This window comes from Pteropus alecto, unplaced genomic scaffold (assembly GCF_000325575.1).
Source record: "Pteropus alecto unplaced genomic scaffold, ASM32557v1 scaffold35, whole genome shotgun sequence".
Classification (NCBI taxonomy): Eukaryota; Metazoa; Chordata; class Mammalia; order Chiroptera; family Pteropodidae; genus Pteropus; species Pteropus alecto.
In genome coordinates, this window is record NW_006437828.1 from 9,241,271 (window position 1) to 9,248,469 (window position 7,199).

Consider the following 7,199-nt stretch of genomic DNA (forward strand, 5'->3'; position numbering starts at 1 on the left):
CGTCCAGCAGATATTAGTCAGCTTTTAAAGAGAGGGGAGTTCTGACACGGGTTGCAACGTGCGTGAACCTTAGGGACCTGCCATGCTAAGTGGAATAAGCCAGTCACGAAAGGGCCAACATTGTATGACTCCACTTACGAGATACTTAGAATGGTCAAATTCCCAGAAACGGGAAGGGGGGTGGTGGTTGTCAGGGGCTGCAAGAACTGGGTGAGGGGACGGTGGTGACAGCTGCCAGCACGAGAAGGTACTTAACGCCACTGAACGGAACGCTTAACTCGGTGAGGGGACGGTGGTGACAGCTGCCAGCGCGAGAAGGTACTTAACGCCACTGAACGGAACGCTTAAACTCAGTTAAGACGGTAAATGCTGTGTGACGGAGATTGCACCAGAATTAAAAACTAATTTGAGAAATCGGTGGGTCTATGTGTCCACAGGGTGGCCCAGGTTTGGCATGAGCTGGGGTGCAGAATTATACGGGGGCTCGGCCCGAGGCGGGGGTCTCCTGAAGGGTCTCGAGGACTTGGCACGTGCGCCCCCTTTTCTCCAGATGCTTCTCCCCCAGACACTTCTTCCGCTCAAATCCGCTGGGCTCTGTCCTCAGACGTCACTGCTCAAAGAGCCCTCACTGGCACCAGCAGCCGAGACGGGGCTCCCACGCGGGCTAGACGTCCCTGGCGATCACACCAGCAGGCGTGGGGGTGTCTGTGCGCCCAAAACTAATGAACAGCACGTGGCAACTCTAACTGAAAAATAAATTTTAAAACGATTGATTTAAAAAAATAAATCAACGAACGAACGATGCTCCCGCGGGTGCGCGCACACGCACGCAGACGTCCACCCGCCTGTCACACGCCCAGGGACAACACCGGCGCCGTCCCCTGTTGGTGTCCACGTGGTTGTTTGTTTCCTTCCTGATTCTCTCCTCAGAGCGTAAGTGTCGCCAGGACAGGGATGTTGTTTTGTTCACTGTCTCCCCCCGACCCCCCGCCGCCCCGTGCTTGACAATCATAGGCGTGGATACGGATTTTTTCAAAGAATGATGGGTAAGCGAGTGAGTGACGGCTGGCCGGTTCGGCTCGCGAAGCCCCCCGCTTTGAGCCCGGGCCGGCGCGTGCCCACCTGCCTGGGCTTGTCCTCCTGGCCTTGGCCTCCTCGGAGAATCTCGCAAAGAGTCGACGTCCAGCTGAAGGTGGGATCTGAGGACACGATTCGGACTCTCAGCTAAATGGTACCTTTCACCATCCTCTACCCTTCTAACGTGGCTTCGTAGGTCAGGTACCAGGGGAATGACAGATGGCGGTGAATTGTGAGGGAGAGTTAATTTTAGGGAACAAGGAACTCAGTTTTTAAAATAGAAGCATCCCCCGTTCGAGGCGGAGAGGTGTGCAGACTTGGGCTGAATTTGAAACGGGGAGACAATATCAGTTTCGAATGGACACGTGCAGGCCCGGATTGTCCTCTCGGCCAAGCTTGGTGGGTAACCAGGGCGCTGAGACACGTTTTTGCTGAGGAGGAGGAGCCGCTGGTGGCAACAGGGACACAGAAGGGAGGCCCAGGGACCCTCAGGCAGGCACACGAGCTTAGCTTTCCTCTCAGACTCTCAAGAGCCTGATGCTTACAACTGCTCACGTCCATCAGTGCATTTTAACATCTCCAATCCATTCCTCCTCCACGGGAGGCTAACCCCAAAACAGAAACGTCAACCTCGATAAGGAGTCTATGAAAATCGAAGCTAGAACGGCAATGTCATTTGATTTTTCAAGGCGATGACGCCAATTCCCATTAGAAGCGTCCTCACCGTGACATTATGACATTATCTCATTCGTTATGCCTCAGAATTCAACCGATGGCACCACAGATGCCCCAGAAGGGAGGGAACGACAGAAGTCCCTGGGCCAGGCTTAAGCCATGGGTTGCAACCATTTTGCAGGTCATGAAATCGATTTCGCAAACCACGATAAGAATCTGAACTTGACACAGAGCAGAAGTAAGTAGGCAGGTCACGGTCCACGGCACACAGTGCAGCAAGCCCTGCCTCACACGACACCTCCCGCTTTGTTACGTGTACATAGGTGCGTGTCCCCTGCACTGCCACAGGAGCTCTGCTTCCTACTCTGAATCCTGGCCCAGAGAAATCTGAAAGCGGCTCTTCTGGCCCGTCTTTGCTTACTGGCCTCAACGCTCCTACACACAGCCCATGCGCCATCATTCCTCAATTCCTGGATTTATTAAGTGCCCTTGGTGTGAAAGGCACTGTTCTGGGTCCTAAGGAAACAAAGATGAATAGGACGCTGTGTTAGGCAGGGCCAGGCAGGACCCAGGTGGCACGCTCTAATTGGGTAACACGAGGAGGGTTTAATAAAGGAGCTATTTATCTGGTGCGGGCAGGGTACAGGGAGACCTAAAGAGATACTGCAGGGCTGGAGCTAGGAACAGCAGGGTGAGGGTGGGAGGGGCAGGGGAGGAAGCTGTTTCTAGAACCCAGAGCTCTGTGGAGGGGACTCTGACAGGACGTGCCACCTTCCATCCAGGGAGACAGCCGGCTCGCGCAGCCCTGCACGGAAGGAGCCAGAGGGATAAACATCTCGGCCTCATTCTGCTTTTTCTCTCTCTCTCCATTGGCCAAACGCGACCGGGGGGCCCAGCGATGCCGTCCACGTGGGCGAGCAGGGCGAAGAAGGGGGGAGACTGGATATGGAGGGCAGACCGGAGGTGACCGGTTCAAAGGAAATGCTTGCTCTCTGGGAAGGTAGATCCGTTCGATGAAAAGGCACGTGATCCAAAAAACCCACGGCGAGGTAGCCGTGCCGGGAGGGGGCAGGCGCGGGGGAGCCGCTCCGGGCTCTGGGAAGGCTGGGGGAGGCTCGCGGGGGCGTAGCGCTCTGTCCCCCCAGCGTCCTTTCCTTTGGGAGCCACCATCCCCGCTCCCCTCCCTGCGGGAGTCCCGGTGGGTCCCAGACACGGTGCCCCGCCCCTGTCCGCTGCGGGAAGCCATCAGAGTGAGTCCCTATGCCCGGGCCACAGAGCTGGGCTCAGAGAAGGCCTAGAGCTCAGCCCCTCAGAGTGTTCCCCAGGCACCCCCGCCCCCCGCCACTGAATTCAGGATGCTGGGAGGATGTACAGTTAGGACCTGGGCTGCCATGTCTCCCCTCCTACCAGTAAGTGTAAATATTCAGCTGAGCGGGGAAAATCAGGCAGGGCAGAGATTCCGCTTTCTGGGCAATGTTACCTTAGACGGAGGCGTACATCGCATTCCTAACGCTGTCTCTCTTTGTTTGTTAGCTGGCGTTGAGTTGCTGTCCTGGCATAGCCTTAAGGTTGACTTCCTGTCGAACCCCCCACACAGAGGAAAGCACCCGTGCACGAGCGTGGAAGTGAGGAAGTGCACGGCATATCGAGGGACCGGCTAGGTTTGTGGCTTGGCCAGGGCCAAGGACACTTGTCACTAGAGGTGGTAGTTAAAAGCTGTCACAGCGGGCTTGAGTTAGAGCTAAACAAATGAGTGTCCATTAGTATTTAAGCAGGGAGCAACATCGAAGGATGGGCGTTTCAGAAGGCTCCTCCTGAGAGGCGTGTGCAGGACAGGCGTGTAGAAGTGAGCAGTCCTGGAGCGAGGGGGCACTGCAGTACCTGGGGAGATGCAGGGGGCTCCAGAGCTGAGCCGGGGACAGGGAGGAGCAGAGAGCCGGGGACGGGGAGGAGCAGAGAGCCGGGGACAGGGAGGAGCGGAGGGAGGTGAAGGGGCAGGCTTAGCACGGAGGTTGGGGTGAGGAGGTGAAGGATGGCACGGATGGAACCTTACTTCCCTCGCTGCCCACATCCCGTAACTTGGAGGGTCTTCCCCTTCCTAGTCACCAGGTCCCGAATGCATCCTGCCTCGATCGAGCTCCTATTGAGCAGCAGAGGAGAGAACCCCGCACACACATCTGTGAATGCAGCCGCCGGTCCCGGGGGCCCGCGGGGAGGTCAGGGCACCGTGGTGAAACATGGAACGTGTTAGGCTCTGACACTGCGAAGTCTCTTTTCACATAGGCTCTGGATCGCTTTTTAATGAATGTTTAGTGACTATTTTTACAAATGAGTAATTCTTTAACCCATCTGAAATGCAGGCGTGTACCACTCAGCTTAGCCTGTCTCCCCACATCCTAAAACGACTCATCTCCAGCCCTCTGAATGTAATCTGCTTCAGCAAGAGGGTAGGATGTGAAGATTCTAGAACAGATATTATGGGAAATGCATGAAAAGAACATGTTCTTACTGTTTTTAAGTAGCTTAGAATGCAATTATAACTATCTATCTATCATGTGTCTACTACCCATCATCTATCTATCTATATAGCTATCCATACCCATATATAGACAGGTATCGACAGGTGTGTGTGTGTGTGTGTGTGTGTGTGTGTGTGTGTGTGTGTGTATATACACATGATTAAAGACCTTTGGGCCAAGCTGCAGTTGTGAAATGTTAGTGTGGAACGTTCACTGTGATTCTTCGTGGCTCTGGAAATGTTGACGCCGAGGTTGCCACAGCCCCCTCACAGCTCAGCAAGTCTGAGCGGTTTCGCCGTGCGGACTTCTGATGGCCTCTTATCTCTCTACATTGTGGATCATTCCGATTCGTCACCGGCCCTTCGCTTCCGTGAGCTTTGCCCTGGAATACGTCTCCTGGATTTTGTGCCGTCCTCTGCTCTCTCTTTTCTGGGGTCCGTCTTCTGCTTATTTCGCCCAGATCTCACAGACTTCTGCAGATGCACCTCGCGCGTGGCGGTCTCGCAAAGCGGGCGGCCCGGCCTGCCTCGGCAGGCTGCGCGGAAGCTCCTGGAAACCGGCCCTTTGCACCTCTGTCCCCGACCCCGTTTCAGGAACCTCGGTGCTTACCTTACCGTCCGAGATGAGTTTCTTCAGCGAGCCCTGCGGTGACCACCACATCGGCCTCTGTACCTTTCTCCTAGATCACCATGTATCAATCCGATCGCACCCAGTGTGTCCCCCACACGTCATGCCATCCCTTTCCGAAGATCCGTGGGGAGCCTGACACGCAGGTCTCATTCATTCTACTCATGTTGTGTGTCAAGCACCCTGGGAAAGAAGCTGGGTGACTGGAGGGCAGACGGACCAGCAATTACATGCGGGGTGGGAGGGGGGCACCAGGCAGGCAGTACGGGATTCTTGGGGAGCAGAGAGCAGCACTATCTCACCCAGTCTCAGGGCTGGAAGCTTCCCAAAGGAAGAGCCAGGTGAGCTGAGCCAGGAAAGAGAGAACACGGAGGGCCGTGGGGACAACGGAAGGGGAGAAGCTTGGCTTCTCTGTGTCACGAAACGGAAGGAGCCAGTGGCCGCGGGGAAGGCTGTGAGACGGGAAGGCGCTTGGCTTTCGTCTGAGGGCAATGGGAAGCCACACATTCCATCCAGAAGGGATATGATCACACTGATCACATGTCCTTCCGTCTTCGAGAGCTCAGAAGCTCAGAACCGAACCGGCAGCCCACTGCTGGCCACTCCACAGAGCCGTCGTGTGCAACGTGAAGATGAACCTACCTTTCCTCCATCCTAACATCCTCTCGGCCCACGTCGTCTCTGACTCACTCGTGTCGTCCTCCGTGCATCTCTGCGAGCGAAAAGAAATAAACCATGTGGCCCAGGTGCTCTCCTACATCCCTGAGCTAAACCCTGGTGTCCCGTTTTATAGAGAAGCTGCCGTGGCCTCAGCATCATTTCATTCATCCGCGGAGTTTCTTCCACATGTCACCTCCCCAGCCGATTGTAAATGCGCAGGGGCAGTGCCCGTGTTGTGGCTCAGACACGGGGGACCCAGGCCCGGCTGCCAACCGACTGACCCCCTCCCCCGCTGGGCTGCGAGATCCTAGACCTAAGTGTCATCTGCTCCATCACACTGTCTTCTGCCACCTGCTTCGGCGTCTCATGGACACAGCCTCTCCTCTGCCTTCTACATATACACGCTTTCGAAGATCCATCATTTCACTTCCAAGTATATCGAGTAACTAAAACCAGCTCACGGGCGCCTTCAGAACTAGACTTCGGGTACTGGGAGAAGCCTGAGCGATGCTTCTGACCTGAGCGACTCATCTGACAGCGAATTAACTTCGGCTCAGGGAGACCAGTGGCTCCTCAAAGGTCACGCAGCTGGTTAACAGCAAGTTTCAGATTAACAGTGGTTCCCAGGTACCTTAAAAATGTCCTCGGTGGTATATACAGTGTTGCTTTGTTCATTTAGAAACATAAAGAGTAAATGTTTAATTTGGCTTGCTCATAAAACCAAGCTTTTTGCAGTATGAAGAATTTATTTTTAAAAGATTTGAAACCACAGCCCCGTGATTGAGTCTAGCCACTCTTCTGCCTTAGATTCTCGGAAACGGAGTGACAAAGCACCCTTACGAGCTCAGGGCACAGCTGTCCGGCCTTCTCCCTGCTCACCCAGCTCTCCTCATGCCAGCTCAGCCATCCAGGCTTCACACGGCGCTTGAAACCTGAGGGGTCCCCGACAGTCAGAGACAGTAGCCAACACGCTTTGGGCACTTCTAGGCAATAGGCACCGTTCCAAAAACAATCCCCAAGATACCTGTTTAATCCTCCCCACCACCATGCATGACACGGAGACCCTGAGAGGTCAGACAGCTTGTCAAGGTCACAGGTGGCATCGCCGGCAGCTGGCCCCCTTCCTACCGGGACAGGACTGTCTGTAATGCTCAGTTCTGGTCTAGGGGCCTCTCTCTTGAGCCCCAGACCCCAGCAGACAGCAGCCTACTGGGCTCCCCACAAAGCTGTCCAAGGAGCAACCCCAAAACTACTCGGCTTCTCGCCCCCGCCCACGCAGGCTGCCGGCTCGGCACCAGGACCGCCGGCGCTCGCCCCCTCGGTGTCCTTCCCCGCCGCCCGCTTTCTGTCCCTCTTGTTCCTGGCCGTTTCTCAGGTCTGGGCCCTTCTGCCAGGGTCATCCCCACCGCACGGGTGGTGCAGTTTCCCTGGTGGTCTTTGTGCCCCACTGTTAGCCATGGCCCCATCCAGCCCCTCGTCCCCACCTGCCCTCCCCACAGATGTCAGGACCCTGAGAGGCGACTGTGAGAACATTCCCACCGGCCTCAGCTCTCCGCAGCCCCGAGGGGACCATGATGCTCTCAGCCTCCTCTGGGACAGCAGCCTGGCTCCCGGCCAGGCCATGCTTCTCGCATCTCTGCT

The 7,199-nt window shown here is 55.9% G+C and overlaps 1 long non-coding RNA gene across 1 annotated transcript in view; it reads right to left on the bottom strand.

Moving 5' to 3' along the window:
• Window positions 1-283: 283 nt before the first annotated feature.
• LOC112482172 overlaps window positions 284-7,199 on the bottom strand; it is a 7,311-nt gene continuing 395 nt past the window's right edge. The window contains exons 2-3 of the long non-coding RNA XR_003047222.1: window positions 5,541-5,610; window positions 284-746 (exon numbers count right to left, since the gene is read on the bottom strand). This is a non-coding gene — a long non-coding RNA (uncharacterized LOC112482172). The remainder of the gene's footprint in view (window positions 747-5,540; window positions 5,611-7,199) is intronic.